At 45.6% G+C, this 17,470-nt stretch overlaps 1 protein-coding gene across 1 annotated transcript in view; it reads right to left on the bottom strand.

Annotated features, from left to right (window-relative positions):
• L3MBTL2 (L3MBTL histone methyl-lysine binding protein 2) overlaps positions 1–17,470 on the bottom strand; it is an 837,765-nt gene that overhangs the window by 220,405 nt on the left and 599,890 nt on the right. The gene's annotated exons all lie outside the window — the stretch shown is intronic.

Here is a 17,470-nt window from a genome sequence, read left to right as displayed (position 1 = left end):
ATGCTGGATCTGGCTGTGGCCCACCCGATTTTGACTAATTAGGTTTAGTTTTCTCATTAAAATTAGACATTGTATCATTTACTAGGGTATTGCTGCTGGACGTGTTCATTTCTATTTTTACCCGTATTCTATTTAATATCGTTATCGTCTTCTGCTGGACTTTTGATTTATCCATGTTAAGTTTTAGAAAGCGAGAGGAGAAGGACGATATGGAAGATAGGCATTGTGGGATTCTGGATAGTAAGATGGTGATGTCTAGACCAGAGAGGTAGATTTGTGTATAGTCAGCATAAAAGTGATACTGAAAGCCATGGGACTCTATGAGCTGTCCCAGGCCGAAAGTGTAGATAGAGAAGAGTAGGGGGTCCTAGGACAGAGCCTTGCGGGACACCAACAGAGAGGGAATGAGACGAGGAGGTGGTGTGAGAGTGGGAGACGCTAAATGTCCGCTCCGTGAGGTATGATGTGATCCAGGAGAGGACCAGGTCAGTGATGCCAAGAGATGAGAGAGTTTGTAACAGAAGGGAATGTTCAACAGTGTCAAAGGCAGAGGACAGGTCAAGGAGAAGGAGGACAGAGTAATGTTTTTTGGTTTTGGCTGTTGGTAGGTCGTTAGTGACTTTGGTGAGGGCAGTCTCAGTTCATTGGTGGGGTCGGACGCCAGATTGTAGCCGGTCAAAGAGGGAGCAGGAGGAGAGGTGAGAAGACAGTTCAGAATGGACATGTTGCTCAAGTAGCTTTGAGGCATATGGAAGAAGTGATATGGGGCGATAACTGGACAAAGAAGATGGGTCAAGTGAATGCTTTTTGAGGATGGGTGTAATGGTAGCATGTTTAAAACCAGAGGGGAAGACTCCAGAGGTTAGTGATAGGTTGAAGAGATGAGTTAGGACTGGGATAAACACTGTGGTGAGGTTAGGGATGAGGTGGGATGGGATTGGGTCAAGTTCACAGGTGGTAAGATGTGATCTGGAGAGTAGAGTGGAGAGTTTTTCTTCTTCAATGGTGGAGAAGCGGGTTTTGGGAGAAGAAGACTGAGCAGTTGTGTAGAGGGTCTGGGGGGAATGTGCGCTGAAACTTTCTCTGATATTGACTATCTTTTGTTTGAAGTATGTGGCAAAGTCCTCAGCTGAGATGAGAGGAGAGGGTGGGGGCGCTGGGCGACGGAGAAGGGAATTAAAAGTTTTAAAAAGTTGTTTAGGGCTGTGGGACAGGGAAGATATGAGAGATGAGAAGTAGGCCTGTTTTGCATCAGCGAGTGAGGATTTGAAAATGAGGAGGGATTGCTTGTATGCGGTAAACATAGAAACATAGAAACATAGAATGTGTCGGCAGATAAGAACCATTTGGCCCATCTAGTCTGCCCAATATACTGAATACTATGGATAGCCCCCGGCCCTATCTTATATGAAGGATGGCCTTATGCCTATCCCATGCATGCTTAAACCCCTTCACTGTATTTGCAGCTACCACTTCTGCAGGAAGGCTATTCCATGCATCCACTACTCTCTCAGTAAAGTAATACTTCCTTATATTACTTTTAAACCTTTGCCCCTCTAATTTAAAACTGTGTCCTCTTGTGGTAGTTTTTCTTCTTTTAAATATGCTCTCCTCCTTTACCGAGTTGATTCCCTTTATGTATTTAAAAGTTTCTATCATATCCCCTCTGTCTCTTCTTTCTTCCAAGCTATACATATTAAGGTCCTTTAACCTTTCCTGGTAAGTTTTATCCTGCAATCCATGTACTAGTTTAGTAGCTCTTCTCTGAACTCTCTCTAGAGTATCTATATCCTTCTGGAGATATGGCCTCCAGTACTGCGCACAATACTCCAAGTGAGGTCTCACCAGTGTTCTGTACAGCGGCATAAGCACTTCACTCTTTCTACTGCTTATACCTCTCCCTATACATCCAAGCATTCTGCTGGCATTTCGTGCTGCTCTATTACATTGTCTTCCCACCTTTAAGTCTTCTGAAATAATTACTCCTAAATCCCTTTCCTCAGATACTGAGGTCAGGACTGTGTCAAATATTCTATATTCTGCCCTTGGGTTTTTACGCCCCAGGTGCATTATCTTGCACTTATCTACATTAAATTTCAGTTTCCAGAGTTCTGACCATTCTTCTAGTTTTCCTAAATCCTTTTCCATTTGGCGTTTCCCTCCAGGAACATCAACCCTGTTACATATCTTTGTGTCATCAGCAAAAAGACAAACCTTACCAGCGAGGCCTTTTGCAATATCACTTATGAAGATATTATAAGTGATCCTATTATAAGTGATCCTAAGGTAAAGTGATCCTTAGAGTGGGATTTCTTCCATCGCCGCTCAGCAGCCCTGGAAGTCTGAGTTTTTTGGTCAGGTTGGTGTGCCAGGGTTGTCTGTTGATTTTTCGGGTTTTGTTGTGTGTGAGGGGGGCAACAGTGTCCAGAGCTGTACTTATTGTGGTGTTATATAGGGTGGTGGCAGTATCTGTGTTTTGGAGGGAACAAATGGTAGAGAGTGGCAGTAGGGAGTCAAAGAGCAAGCGAAAGTTAAGATGTTTAAGGTTCTTGCGGGGGGGTGTTAGTGTGCGGACCGAGGGGGCAGCAGAAAAGATCAGTAAAGAGAAGGTGAGTAGGTTGTATTCGGCTAGGGGGAGATGCGAATTATAAAGGTTAGATAGGGGGGACAGAGCCTGACCGCGCTTGATGGCGGCTGTTTGAAAGAAGCGCTCCCGCTGCCAAGCTGCTTTTTAGCGCCTAAAGCACTCTAACTCCTGAGAAATGGTTAAAATTCAGCCGAAACCTGGATCGGGAGACACTTCAAGCGCCCTAACGGCTCCCACATCCAGTAAAAGTATGGATAAATACCTTAATAAGCGATCGCCCCAGCTCCCCACATGTGTGGACAAGATGGCGCCGACTGAGAAGGGACCTCACCGCCGGCAAGATGCTGCACCAGATGACGATCCCCTCAGTGCTGAATCCGATCTCCGAATCAGACAAGGGGTAAGCGATAACTGCCCCCTTTCAAAGGACTACTTTGATTCTGTGCTTCATAGGGCACTGGCCCCGATTACAGCAGACCTGTCTTCTATTAAAATAGACAGATAGGCAATAGGGTGGAGTCCCTTGAGCAATCACAGGACGTTTTACACTCCTATGCAGCTTCCACAGCTAGCAGCCTGGATTCGCACAGGTCTGCACTTAACACTGCTCTCCTAATGATCGAGGATCAGAAGAATCGCAGCCGCAGGAAAAACATAAGTATTCGCGGCCTTCCTGAAGTACAGGATAAGGAAAACCTCTTTGCCACCATGCATGATCTGTTTACTTTCCTGTGGGGGTCTGATAGAGCCAAATCCATAGTGGTGGAACGGGTACACAGAGCCCTGCGCCCAAAAACTCCTCCCACAGAGGGCCCAAGAGATATCATCTGTGGCCTTTTGAGCTTCCGAGACACGGAAACCATACTTGAAAAAGCCAGGAGCTTACCGGAGGTGAAGATAGCGGACATCGTTGTCCAAATGTTCCAAGACGTGGCACCCTCCACCCTCCAGAAGCGGAGGATCCTGAGACCCCTCACAGAGGCACTTCGTTCCGCTAAGATCCCTTATCGGTGGTTATACCCGTTTGGCCTTTTAATCACATCTGGGAACAGAAGATTCACCGTCCGTGCCCCGGAGGATTTGCAGGAATTGTGGGGCGTTCTCCGGATTCCCCCTATAGACATCCCATCATGGCTCCCGGTCCAGCAAGATGACGACCCTCCTCTACCCCCTACCACGTGGACCACCGTCCGGAGGCAGAGACCCAGCAGGCATAAACACTCGAATATGGACACCAACGACTGACTGCTGCGGGTCGCTTGATTGCATGCCTGGAGTCACCATCTCCTTGCACATGCTCTCTTGATACTTGTATTAGTCTCTTTAATTATGGCAGGTTGTAACTACTGTTGCCTCTGAAGGAGTCCCTTCACTCAGTAATGGTTTCGGCTGTCACCCCATTGCTGCAGGTTCTTTTACCCCTCTATCCCTCTCCTCGTACCTAATATCTCATTACTTACAGTGCCTTACCCTTTACCCTCCACCCCCCCTCTCCTTTCCTTTTATTGTTTTTCATACCTGCCATTGTGATTAAGTGGAGTTAGATTCTCACAATGATATTAAGTTCTTAACTTATTTACCTTAATTGTGCAGCTTGGGCAGATCAGGTTATGTGGTTGTTGAATCCCCTCCCCCCCTCTCTCGCTCCCAGGAGCGTTTACATATCGTATGTTGTGTTCATTTACAATAAGATTTCTACTGTTGTTCTGGTTACAGTTCCTCTCTCATTCATCTCTGCGCAGGTTGGAATTGCGCACCTATGAAGCTTTAAGTTATGTACGGCTCCCTTTACTTAATATTTGGTTCCTTCAGTTGGGTCATAGGGCTATTACTACACAGCCTCATGTCTTACCACACCAGACCAGATCTAAAGCTAAATGTGACCACCTTCAATGTGAATGGGTGCAATAACCCTATTAAGAGAAGCCGTGTCTTTCAGATCTTGAGGTTGGGCAAAGCGCAAATAGTTATGCTGCATTTCAGGAAAGGTCGGGTTCATAACCTAGCTCGTTCCTCTTTTCAAACTTGGTTCTATTCATGTAATGATTCTGCATCATCCAAAGGCGTTAGTATTGGTGTGCATAAAAGTGTTCCCTTGTGTGTAATGGCAGAGATTGCGGACCCCGAGGGGAGGTATCTACTCCTAAAAGGCAAATTGGGTGGGGTAGAGGTCACTTTATGCAATCTATACGCCCCTAACAACAACACCACTAAATGGTTATCTAAGATATTGCATAAAATATCCGCTTTTACTTCTGGCATGCTGATTATAGGAGGTGACTTTAATTTAACCTTACAACCCCTTTTGGATGCCTCCACTCGCAGGTCCGCGGTCTCCTCTGGGGTGCTGAAGGGGCTGCTTAGCAGGCTTAGATCCATGGGTTTATGTGATGTCTGGAGATCCATGCATGCTGATAGAAAGGAGTATTCATTTTATTCGCATCCCCATAAGTCTTACCAGCGCCTCGAATACTTATTCATCTCTGATTGGCTACTGCCCCAGGTCGGTAAAGCTGAAATACATAATATTACAATATCAGACCATGCCCCAATATCCCTATCCTTCACTATCCCTGGGACCTCTAGTAAGGAGTGGATTTGGTCTCTTAACCCTACACTTCTCAATTCTCACACTGACTCGGATGCATTTGGGAATAAGTTGTCGGAATATTTTACACTCAACGCTGTAGCTGAGACCTCCCCTGCTTCCATATGGGAAGCCCATAAAGCCGTCGTACGTGGGGAATTCATAGCTTTGGGTTCCCATTTGAAAAAGAAGCGTACAGCACATCTGTATTCCCTTGCTGGAACAAGCCCATAAGAGAACCATGACGGACGCAGACTTGGAGGCTTTGACAGTTCTAAGAAGGGAGCTGAAGGATCTTTTAAATGTCAAAGCAGCTAAGGCCTACCTAAAAATCAGGCATAAACAGTATGCTCATGGAAACAGGGGAAATAGATTGATGTCGGCCCTTATTAAAAAGAGAAATGAACAATTCTACATCACCAAAATGCGTAATGAGAAGGGTTTAGTAGTTTCAGACACCCCAAGCATAGCCAAGATATTTAACTCATATTATGCTGCTCTATATAACTTGCGTAAAAATGATCCCTCCATTGCCGACCGGGACAGAGATTCCCTCACTAAAAATTTCTTGTCTTCGCTCCATTTACCTACATTGTCACAGGTAGATAGGGAATCCCTAACCACCCCTACCACCCTTTCAGAAATCCAAAAAATTCTCAATTCCACCCCTTCAGGTAAAAGCCCAGGCCCTGACGGCCTACCGATTGCTTACTACAAGAAATTCTTTCATATACTGGGCCCCCATCTTGTGACTTACTTTAATTCATTGCTGGAGGGCGCCTCTCCGGCTAAACAGGCTCTAGAGGCTCATATTGTGGTCCTCCCAAAGCCGAATAAAGACCCAGAGACTCCATCTAGCTATAGGCCCATTTCCCTATTGAATTCTGACACTAAACTTTGGGCCAAACTTCTGGCACATAGAATTGCGCCACTTTTAAAAAGCCTTATCTTTCCTGACCAGACAGGCTTTGTTGGGGGGCGTGAGTGCAGGGACAGCACATTTAGAGTACAGATGTTAATACAACATGCTTTGAGTCATAAGAGTGGCCTGACCGTTCTGAGCACAGATGCCGAAAAGGCGTTTGATAGGGTAGACTGGGGGTTCATGGAAGCCACTCTGCACAGATTTGGGTTTCACTCGAAATTTGTGGAGGCTGTGATGTCCCTGTACTCAGCCCCTCATGCCAGGGTGAGGGTTAATGGGGTGCTATCCCCTTATTTTGATATTTCTAATGGCACTCGTCAAGGGTGTCCTCTGTCCCCTTCCCTTTTCATACTCTGCCTGGAGACTCTCATGCAAGCAATTAAACAGAGCGACACCATCAAGGGGGTCCAAATTAGCTCCACGCAACATACAGTGGCGGCCTTTGCCGATGACATGCTGCTGATTTTGAGTGACCCTGTCACTGCTTTCCCAGAGATTTTGAAATTATTGGAGGAATTTGGTCACTTGTCCAATTTTAAAATAAACCTCCCAAAATGCTCGGCCATGGGTATTAACTTTCCTAATAGCACTGTAACTGATTTATCTAATTCATTTCCCTTCCAATGGTCTTCCTCACACATTAAATACCTAGGGGTTAACATTTCACCCGCACCCAATCATCTGTTTCGCTTAAATTATACCCCTCTACTTACAGATATCAAAGCACAATTAGGCGACTTAAAAATCCCCTTCCTGTCCTGGATTGGTAGGAAGAACCTCTTAAAAACTTATGTCCTCCCTAGACTATTATACCTTTTCCAGACCCTGCCGATCTCTCTCCCTAATTCATATTTGTCCCAGATACAAAAAACTCTCTCTTCTTTCGTATGGGGGAGGTCTAGACCTCGGTTATCTTATAACCTCCTGTCCCAACCGATCTCTAGAGGGGGTTTTGGCCTTCCAGATATCAAAAACAACTATTTGGCCAATCTAGTTCGTCTGCACTCGGAAATTTTGAACCCTTACTCTTGCAAGCTAGGCTGTCAAATAGTTAACGACTCATGGGATCCCTCAGACCTTGCCAGACTATGGGCGAATCCGTCATTAGTTGCCATTGGAAATAACCCGTCGAATCCTACACTTGTAGGGGTGCATAGGGCCTGGAAGAAATTCTCTTCTCAGCTGACACTCCCTGTAGGCCCCTCTCCTTTCATGCCTATCCGTTTAATTCCTTACCTCCTTCATTTAGAATATAGGGACGATTTTAATCTTTGGCCTGGTTTCCGGAATGTAGCAAAGCTCGAAAGGATTATACTCCCTCCTGGTATGATGCTATCGTGCAGTCCCCTAACCCTAGGAGCAAGCTACTATCTTATCTCTACAATAAAATACTAGATTCTCGGAGTACTAGGAGACCTCTTTATATTGCCCAGTGGGAATCTGACCTCGGCGTACACCTCTCGGATACGGATGTGGATAGGATTCTTAGTCATTCACACGGCTTCTCCCGTTGCATATCTATGCAGGAAAACGCTTTTAAACTAGTAACTAAATGGTATCGCACTCCAGATTTACTGGCCAAGATGTACCCAGAGGTGTCCGCCGATTGTTGGAGATGTTCTGCAGAAAAAGGCACCTTTTTGAGACGGAGTGGAGAATGAGATTAAGAAGATCTGTCCTACCGGCACGACTCTAACACCCACAGCTGACCTCCTGAACCTACCAGAACTTACCTGTCCCCTTAGCAAACACTCCCTGCTCTCTCATTTAATAGCTGCAGCCAAGCTTCTTATACCACTGGAATGTCTCTCTACCCAGGCCCCAACTGTGCAAATGTGGAAGGAGAAAGTGCAGGAAATATGCAGATTTGAGGAGTTATCTAGCTGGGAGACTTTGTCTCACGATAAGTATATGATCACCAGTGCCAAATGGTTTGAAAATCTTAATGAGACGTCCCTCCCCCCCCCCTCTTCTTCCCCTTAAGTTGATAGCTTCAAATCATCAGGTATTTTAATGCCTCTTGATGGGCCCTCCCTTCACATTTGTCTGGTTGTGTTTCTCATTCAATGGAGGTTTGGTCACCTCTCTTCATTCTTAATGAATCATGCGCACACATTTAAGTTTTGTGTGGTAGCTCTGTTCACGGCTGTATTTATCGCTCTTTATAACTTGTATACTGCTTTATGATCCAGGGGTATGTTGCCCCTATTATGTTCATATATGTTTTACTCATTGATTTGCATACTCAATAAAAAGAAATTTGAAAGAAAGAAAGGTTAGATAGGGAGCAGAGGTGGGCAAAGATAAGATCCAGAGTGTGACCATCTCTGTGGGTGGGAGCGGAAGACCACTGTGAGAGGCCAAAGGAGGAAGAGGGTGATAGGAGTTTAGAGGCGGCTGAGTGGCAGGTGTCAATAGGGATGTTGAAGTCACCCATAATGATAGTGGGGATGTCGGCAGAAAGAAAGTGTAGAAGCCAGGTGTTAAAGTGGTCAAGAAAGATGGTGACTGGGCCTGGGGGGCAGTAAATGAAAGCTACTTGGAGATTGGAGGGAGAGTAGATGCGAACAGAGTGTACTTCAAAAGAAGTGAGTGTAATGGAGGATGGCAGTGAAGTTGGGCTGTAGGAGAAGGTGTCTTATAGGAGAAGACCAACTCCTCCATATTTTTTCTACCGGGGTGGGGGATGTGAGTGAAATTAAATCCGCTATAAGAGAGTGCAGCAGGGGAGGAGGTGTCAGAGGGTGTCGGCCATGTTTCTGTGAGACCAGGAAAGTTTTCGAGAGATAAAGAAGTCATGAATGTAGGACAGTTTGTTACAGACAGAGCGTGCGTTCCATAATGCTCCTGCAAGAGGAACCAAAGGAGCAGGAGTCAGAGAAATGGTTATTAGGTTCAAGGGGTTGCAGAAATTTGTAGCAGGAGATTTGTAGTAGGAGGTAGAGGTGATAGTGGGGATCTGCTGAGGGGGGCCTGGATTTGGAGAGATATCATCAGCAATAAGGAGAAGCAGAGAGAATTTTAGTAGGTGAGAATAAGAGAGGGCATAAGGTATCTGTGTGTGTTTGGGAAGGAAGTGTTTTACGTTGCCAAACAGGTTTGTGCAAGTGGTCAGATGAGAAGGTAAGATGGAGGGAGAGATGAATAGTTCCTTGCTGGATGAATGGATGTGGGGGTATTTCAGGAGGTTGTGGAAAAGTGGGTAGAGTAAGATGAAAGATTGAAACATTGTTTGCATTTACTATTTCTGTAATTACCTTTGGTCCCCTTTCTGGTGCAATTCTGGTATAATTCGGTATGTGCACTTAAAAAGTTGCACTTGAAATATGTTGCATTGAAAAGACCAAGGCCTGAAAGACCTAAGGACTTATATTTATACCACTCAGTGTTCAATCAAGTGTGAATAAGAGGGGAGAGCACTACATTTGGCCTAATCAAGGGAGGACCAGATACAGGGGTGAAATAGTCAATGCAAACAAATACTCAATAAATCCAGCAGGTAAAGAGACATAAATAGTTCAATGCAGACATACCAGGGGATGAGAAGGAAAGATGAGGGGTGTGGACAATATCAGACTCTGGAAAAGTTGGGTGCAGCAGTTAGGTTCAATGCAGACATACCAGGGGATGAGAAGGAAAGATGAGGGGTGTGGACAATATCAGACTCTGGAGTGGCGAGGTGATATAGATGCTCACCTGTCTATTGTTATGTAAGGTGCTCTAAGTCTGTACTGACTCACCCTTTCTAGACTGGCACACTGTATCTGGTGATCAAGTGGAGGACAAACAAGCGGTAGTTAAATTAGATAATTTATTCCTAATGTAGTAAAAAACAAAAAACGTGTAGGATATAAAAATATTTATCAATTAGGTCACAAGGATATAAAAATGTATAAAGAATATATATAAAATATATATAGATGGAGTTAAAAAAGAGAGGTGTGGGGTAGTCTAAAGGTCAATATGGCCGCAGCATAGTAAATGTTCAATACTATTGTTAAAAAACTCAGTAGGTAGTCAATGTGGCCACACAATGGTTAATGTTCAGTATTCCTGTTGAGAGAGCCTCAGTAAATAATTGGTACGGCCACAGAGGGGTTAATAGTCAGTCCTCTTGTTGGAAGGACTCAATAGGTCAATTTAGCTGATCAATAACAAAGCCTAGCGGATAGAGCAATCATAAACATTTGCTGTATACCAATATATAGTCAAGGATCCAGTAGCAGGCTGGTGTCTTTAGGGTCACTCCTGTGGCGCCCCACAAGGAGTGAGTACACTGCCTGTTGTTACCTTATTGTTGTATTCTAGCACACAGCGGATTCAGCGCCTTGTGCCCGGCAGGTTCAGTGTCCGGCAGGTTCAGCGTCCCACGTGGCCCTGTGTCGGCTCAGCGGGCCTGAAGCGTTCGGCGTCCCACGTGATGTTTTATGTAGATTCAGCTGGGCACGTGATCCTATGAGAAAACAGCGCGCCTGAAGCGCTTAGCGTCCCACGTGGTATTCTATGTAAATTCAGCTGGACGCCTGATCCTATGAGAGGTTAGCGTAGTCGTGTTTAATCTCATAGGTTTTGTGCCGGGGAGGCTGTGGTTAATGAATGGGCTGCTAAATTATGTGGAAGCTGTAACGGATCACCTGGCACCCCGACTGAGTACCTCCGTTGACGGTGCTCCTAGCGTTTTCTGAGGTTTCCAAGCACTCTGGCAGACACCACAATCACCGAACCGAAGAAGCATATAAATCCTCTCAAGCATATGAATGCTGTAGACAGTTGAATAGGAAACCATACGAATAGGTTTACACTCCTAGCAGTCAAACTGGAACAGCATACAATAAATCCTCCCCCAAGAATGAGACGACACTTCACTTTGAGGGTTAAAACAGGAACACTTTATTGAGGGCTACCCACCCGTATTTATGCAGGTCCCCATTTGGTGTACACGCCCCTAGGGGACCAGAAGGAAGACTGTGACACAGGACAGATACGTAGCCACTCAGGATACACAGACACAACACATCCCCACAATGCATCATGGTTTCCTCCTCTCTGCCCTGGAGACACCCGAGGAGCAATTCAATTATCTCTCAGGACAAAGGGAAATCGCCAATACACATGTGGGGACAACAGGACAGAAATCACCATTTAAACATACAATGTCACAACCCTTACAGTAACACAGACATTTAACATATCCCCAGATAGCTCAAGTCTGAGTGCATATCATTAGGTGAATGGCACTCAGAATACATGAATACAATAAAATTAGCTATCTGGGTACCCTCACATAACATACAACAAAATTCCAAAGACAGAAAAATACATGAACTTATATAACTATGCCCAAATATTGCATTCAAACGTACAAATTTACCAGGGGCCATAGTCAGCAGGTAGGAGGCGGGTAGCCAGGCCTCTCCAATGCCCAGTGGCGAGGCGGGTTCCGCCACATTTCTCCCCTTTCCCATTGAGACTATCCAGACTCCAGACCTCCAGTCGGTCTGGGGCTCTGATAGTCAGCCGGCCTTTCTCCAAGGGTGTAGTTGTCCCTATGGCCCCCTGCCACTTGTGCCCAGTTGTAGATCCATGGCTTGGGGGGAAGGTAACCAGGGTGCCCTCTCCCCTGGTTGAACAAAGCTGTTGCTGGGGGGGAAGGGGTAACAGGCTCCTCTCTCTGCGACACCCTCCCTTGTTGTAGGGGAAAACAGACTGCCTCTCCTTCCAATACATTGTCCTGTTGTTGTGGACCAGGAAAGACTGTCCATATCTCCAGTGGTGCAGGTACAGAGACTACGGTCCCATCTGCACTGTTGTGGGGCTTACTGTCTCCCCTTGGTGTGCTAGGCTGCCGCTGGGGAGAGGGGGTAACAAACTCCTCTCCCTTACACACTTTCAGCCGCTGGAGAGAGGGGGTAACAGGCTCCTCTCCCTGAACCGTAGACTGCCAGTTGGGAGAGGAGGTAACAGGCTCCTCTCCCTGCGACACCCTCTCTTGTTGTAGGGGAAAAACGACTGTCTCCCCTTCCAATACTTTGTCTTGCTGTTGGGGACCAGGACAGACTGTCCCTATCCCCAGTGGTGTAGGTGCAGAGACTACGGTCCCATCTGTACTGTTCTGGGGCTTACTGTCTCCCCTTGGTGGGCTAGGCTGCTGCTGGGGAGGGGGAACGAGATTCTCCCCTCCCAGTGAAATATTATGCCGCTGGGGATCTGGGCCAACTGCCCAGCATCCCGGTAGGGCTGGTAGAGAGACCGCAGTCCCATCTCCACCTGCCATCTGTGGTCTTCCCCGGACCAGTCGATAAGGTCCCTCATTTCTGGGGCTGGTTGGGGAGTAGGAGGTACCGAATGCAGGTCTCCTGATGATGGGCTTAGTTGTTGGGGAGGGGGAACGAAACTCAACGCTCCCAATGGTGTACAGTCCATAAGCCCCATCAGGTTAGAGACAGGCGGTGTCACTTGATCATATAAGTCCGCATAATTCTGTTCGATCTCCCACTGCTCTGGTGGTACTTGCAGGGTATAGGGTGACTGACTGGAGCTGAACAGGTGCTGGTAATCCTGCTCCAGTTCCCATTCCTGGACAGCCAGTTCAATCAGGTCTGGCCTTAGGTCTTCGGCCATAGGGAGATCCAGCACGGCCTCTCTGTAGTCAAATATGTTCCAAAGCCGTGACTCTGCCACACTCCCAATTTCCGGTTCTGCAAAGGTCCCCCATAATAAGCCAGGGCCATTATAATCCTTGCCCTCGGGTTTGTCAAATTTGGCCATCCCGGGAACCCGCTGAACCGCGTACCAACGCAGCGCTTGGTATGTGTGGAGGAACCCGCCTCGCCACTGGGCATTGGAGAGGCCTGGCTACCCGCCTCCTACCTGCTGACTATGGCCCCTGGTAAATTTGTACGTTTGAATGCAATATTTGGGCATAGTTATATAAGTTCATGTATTTTTCTGTCTTTGGAATTTTGTTGTATGTTATGTGAGGGTACCCAGATAGCTAATTTTATTGTATTCATGTATTCTAAGTGCCATTCACCTAATGATATGCACTCAGACTTGAGCTATCTGGGGATATGTTAAATGTCTGTGTTACTGTAAGGGTTGTGACATTGTATGTTTAAATGGTGATTTCTGTCCTGTTGTCCCCACATGTGTATTGGCGATTTCCCTTTGTCCTGAGAGATAATTGAATTGCTCCTCGGGTGTCTCCAGGGCAGAGAGGAGGAAACCATGATGCATTGTGGGGATGTGTTGTGTCTGTGTATCCTGAGTGGCTACGTATCTGTCCTGTGTCACAGTCTTCCTTCTGGTCCCCTAGGGGCGTGTACACCAGATGGGGACCTGCATAAATACGGGTGGGTAGCCCTCAATAAAGTGTTCCTGTTTTAACCCTCAAAGTGAAGTGTCGTCTCATTCTTGGGGGAGGATTTATTGTATGCTGTTCCAGTTTGACTGCTAGGAGTGTAAACCTATTCGTATGGTTTCCTATTCAACTGTCTACAGCATTCATATGCTTGAGAGGATTTATATGCTTCTTCGGTTCGATGATTGTGGTGTCTGCCAGAGTGCTTGGAAACCTCAGGAAACGCTAGGAGCATCCGTCAACGGCGGTACTCAGTCGGGGTGCCAGGTGATCCGTTACAGAAGCGCTTCCTGTAGAATTATTATATAATGTCCTTTAGATAAGCGGGTAGTCCTGGGTATTACCAGACGCGTTTTGGAGTCTCTCCTGACTCCTTCTGTGTTGACCCACTTTTGGATATGGTGCCCTTTTTATTTACTTCCTCCCATTGGATTCAATTAGGGAATAATTGGTCTTTAATTAGTTTTTAATCATTAACAGCTGATTTCAATATAGGCTTTGTTTGATTGTTAGATCGTTCCCTTAACCAGCATATGGTATATGATTATTAAATTTAGTCCTCAGGTGCAGCAAGAGCTGAGTTTATTAAAAATAGAGTTTATAAAAAAAAATTGATAGGAATACACTCCCCTAAAGAATTATTAGGAACACCATACTAATACGTTGTTGGACCCCCTTTTGCCTTCAGAACTGCCTTAATTCTACGTGGCATTGATTCAACAAGGTGCTGATAGCATTCTTTAGAAATGTTGGCCCATATTGATAGGATAGCATCTTGCAGTTGATGGAGATTTGAGGGATGTACATCCAGGGCACGAAGCTCCCGTTCCACCACATCCCAAAGATGCTCTATTGGGTTGAGATCTGGTGACTGTGGGGGCCATTTTAGTACAGTGAACTCATTGTCATGTTCAAGAAACCAATTTGAAATGATTCGAGCTTTGTGACATGGTGCATTATCCTGCTGGAAGTAGCCATCAGAGGATGGATACATGTTCTCATTCTGTTTACGCCAAATTCGGACTCTACCATTTGAATGTCTCAACAGAAATCGAGACTCATCAGACCAGGCAACATTTTTCCAGTCTTCAACAGTCCAATTTTGGTGAGCTCGTGCAAATTGTAGCCTCTTTTTCCTATTTGTAGTGGAGTTGAGTGGTACCCGGTGGGGTCTTCTGCTGTTGTAGCCCATCCGTCTCAAGGTTGTGCGTGTTGTGGCTTCACAAATGCTTTGCTGCATACCTCGGTTGTAATGAGTGGTTATTTCAGTCAACGTTGCTCTTCTATCAGCTTGAATCAGTCGGCCCATTCATCCACAAGGCATTTTTGCCCACAGGACTGCCGCATACTGGATGTTTTTCCCTTTTCACACCATTCTTTGTAAACCCTAGAAATGGTTGTGCGTGAAAATCCCAGTAACTGAGCAGATTGTGAAATACTCAGACCGGCCCGTCTGGCACCAACAACCATGCCACGCTCAAAATTGCTTAAATCACCTTTCTTTCCCATTCTGACATTCAGTTTGGAGTTCAGGAGATTGTCTTGACCAGGACCACACCCTTAAATGCATTGAAGCAACTGCCATGTGATTGGTTGACTAGATAATTGCATTAATGAGAAATAGAACAGGTGTTCCTAATAATTCTTTAGGTGAGTGTATATGTGACATATATAAAATATATGTAAAGTAAAAATAAAAAATGAGCATGAAGGATAAAATATATGCGCATAAAGAGTAAAAATATATAAGTTGAACATGAAGGGTAAAGGATAAAAGTTACATATAAATGGTAGGGATATATATTCATGATGTAGGGATGCTTGGTACTTATGGGAAAGAATTTTTTTGGGCGTTCCATAAAGTGTCAAAGACATACTTTGTGTCGGTAGTCGATAGTATTTGATAATATTTGGTAGTCGATAATATTTGATGGGGATGAGGAGCGGGGGCTCCAGACCAAGTGGAGATCGGAGTGCTGGTAGAACAGCCAGACTCCGATTTCTCATCGGCTTGGAGCACCCAGCCCAGAGTCTACAGAAATCAGAATAATTCAAGTTCAGTGTTCAGGCCTTCAGGTTGGAGTGTATTGAATTCAAAGATGAATCGTGATTCCACACGGGAAATTTTTGAGATGTGGTCCCCTCCCCTCCAATTCTTCTCAATATTTTCCATTTCTGAAAAGGATATGCCGCTTGGGTCTTGGTTGTGGTGTCTTTTAAAGTGGCTGGATAGTGAGTGTTTGTCGTAACCCTTCTTAATGTTGTTGATGTATTCTGATATCCGTGTTTTTAGTGACCTCTTTGTTCTACCCACATATTGTTTTTTACATGTGCATTGAATGATATAGATAATATTGGTGCTGGTGCAGGTGAAAAATTCCTTTATTTCATGTGAGAAGTTGTTTGTGGTAGAACAAATTTCTTTTTTTGGGAAAGAGGTAAGTTTACAGTTGCGGCAGCTATTACATCTATAAAAGCCTTTGAGTTTAAAGAGGACCTTTCACTACAATAAAAAAATCAAAACTAAGCATACAGACACGGAGAGCGGCGCCCAGGGATCTCCCTGCACTTAATATTATCCCTGGGCGCTGCTCCGTTCTCCCGGTATAGGCTCCGGTATCTTCATATTTTCGGCTCAACTGGGTGGAGCCTCCCGGCGTCTCCTTCTCCCAGGGTGGAGTGCTGGCCAATCGTAGCGCTCAGCAAATAGCCTGAGAGAAAAAAAAAAACCTCTCAGGCTATGAGCTGAGCGCTGTGATTGGCCAGCGCTACAGCCTGGGAGAACGAGACGCCGGCAGGCTCCACCCAGTTGATCCAAAAATCTGAAGATACCGGAGCCTATACCGGGAGAACGGAGCCGCGCCCAGGGATAATAGTAAGTGCAGGGAGATCCCTGGGCGCCGCTATCCATGTCTGTATGCTTAGTTTAGATTTTTTTTATTGTAGTGAAAGGTCCTCTTTAAACCAGCTGCTCATCGGGTGTTCTTGGGTTTTGTTTTTTTGTGCTTTAATTGAAGGTGCAACCTTCAAATCTAAGTTTGGAGCTTTGCTGTATGTGATTTGTGGGTTGGTGGGAATCAGAGGGCCTATTAGTTTGTCCTTGAAGATGTGGTGCCAATGTTTCTTTATAATTAGTTCTATCTTCCTATATTGAGTATTATATGGAAGTAGGTAAGGAGGAGAGAGAAACAAAGTTGCGGCACTCACCAGGATACCAAAGAGGTCTTTATTGAAGCTTCCTTAGAAGTGGTAACATAGAAGATCCAGGGGCGGACACAATGTTGCAGGCGGCGACGGCCGTTTCGCGCGTGAGATCGCGCTTCCTCAGGCCGCGGCCTGAGGAAGCGCGATCTCACGCGCGAAACGGCCGTCGGCCGCCGCCGCCTGCAACATTGTGTCCGCCCCTGGATCTTCTATGTTACCACTTCTAAGGAAGCTTCAATAAAGACCTCTTTGGTATCCTGGTGAGTGCCGCAACTTTGTTTCTCTCTCCTCCTTACCTGATGAATCGTGCCTTGTGCTCACTATTGCAGAGCACCACCTATTGGATATCCCCATACCACATGCGTACAGCTGAAATATACAGCGGTCACGTCAGTGGGGGCAGTGCCGCCTCGTTTTCTCTTCTCCTATTATATGGAAGTACAATGCGAAAGGAGTTGTTTTCCTCTATGCTTTCATTAGAATTCTTGGCATCGCTATTAAAGAAGGTAGATCTCTCCATATCGTTTACTTCAGCTAGAGATCTATCTACCTCGTTTATGGGATAGTGTTTTGTTATAAATTGTTCCTTTAAGGTTTTTGCTTCCTGTTCAAATTGATCGTGGATTTAAACGTCTGAATTGGCCTGTGGGGATATTGAGGAGCCATCTGGGCAGATGGCAGCTTGAAAATAGGATAAAACTGTTCCTTGCTGTGGGTTTCCGGTAGGTACTGCAGATTAGTTTGTCTCCCTGTGTCCTGATCTGTAGATCTAAGAATTCAATTTTTGTCTTACTAGTGTTAGAAGAA

Source organism: Bufo bufo, chromosome 9, assembly GCF_905171765.1.
Source record: "Bufo bufo chromosome 9, aBufBuf1.1, whole genome shotgun sequence".
Lineage (NCBI taxonomy): Eukaryota > Metazoa > Chordata > Amphibia > Anura > Bufonidae > Bufo > Bufo bufo.
The sequence above is the reverse complement of the archived record's forward strand: the minus strand, read 5'-3'. Positions and strand labels throughout refer to the sequence as shown.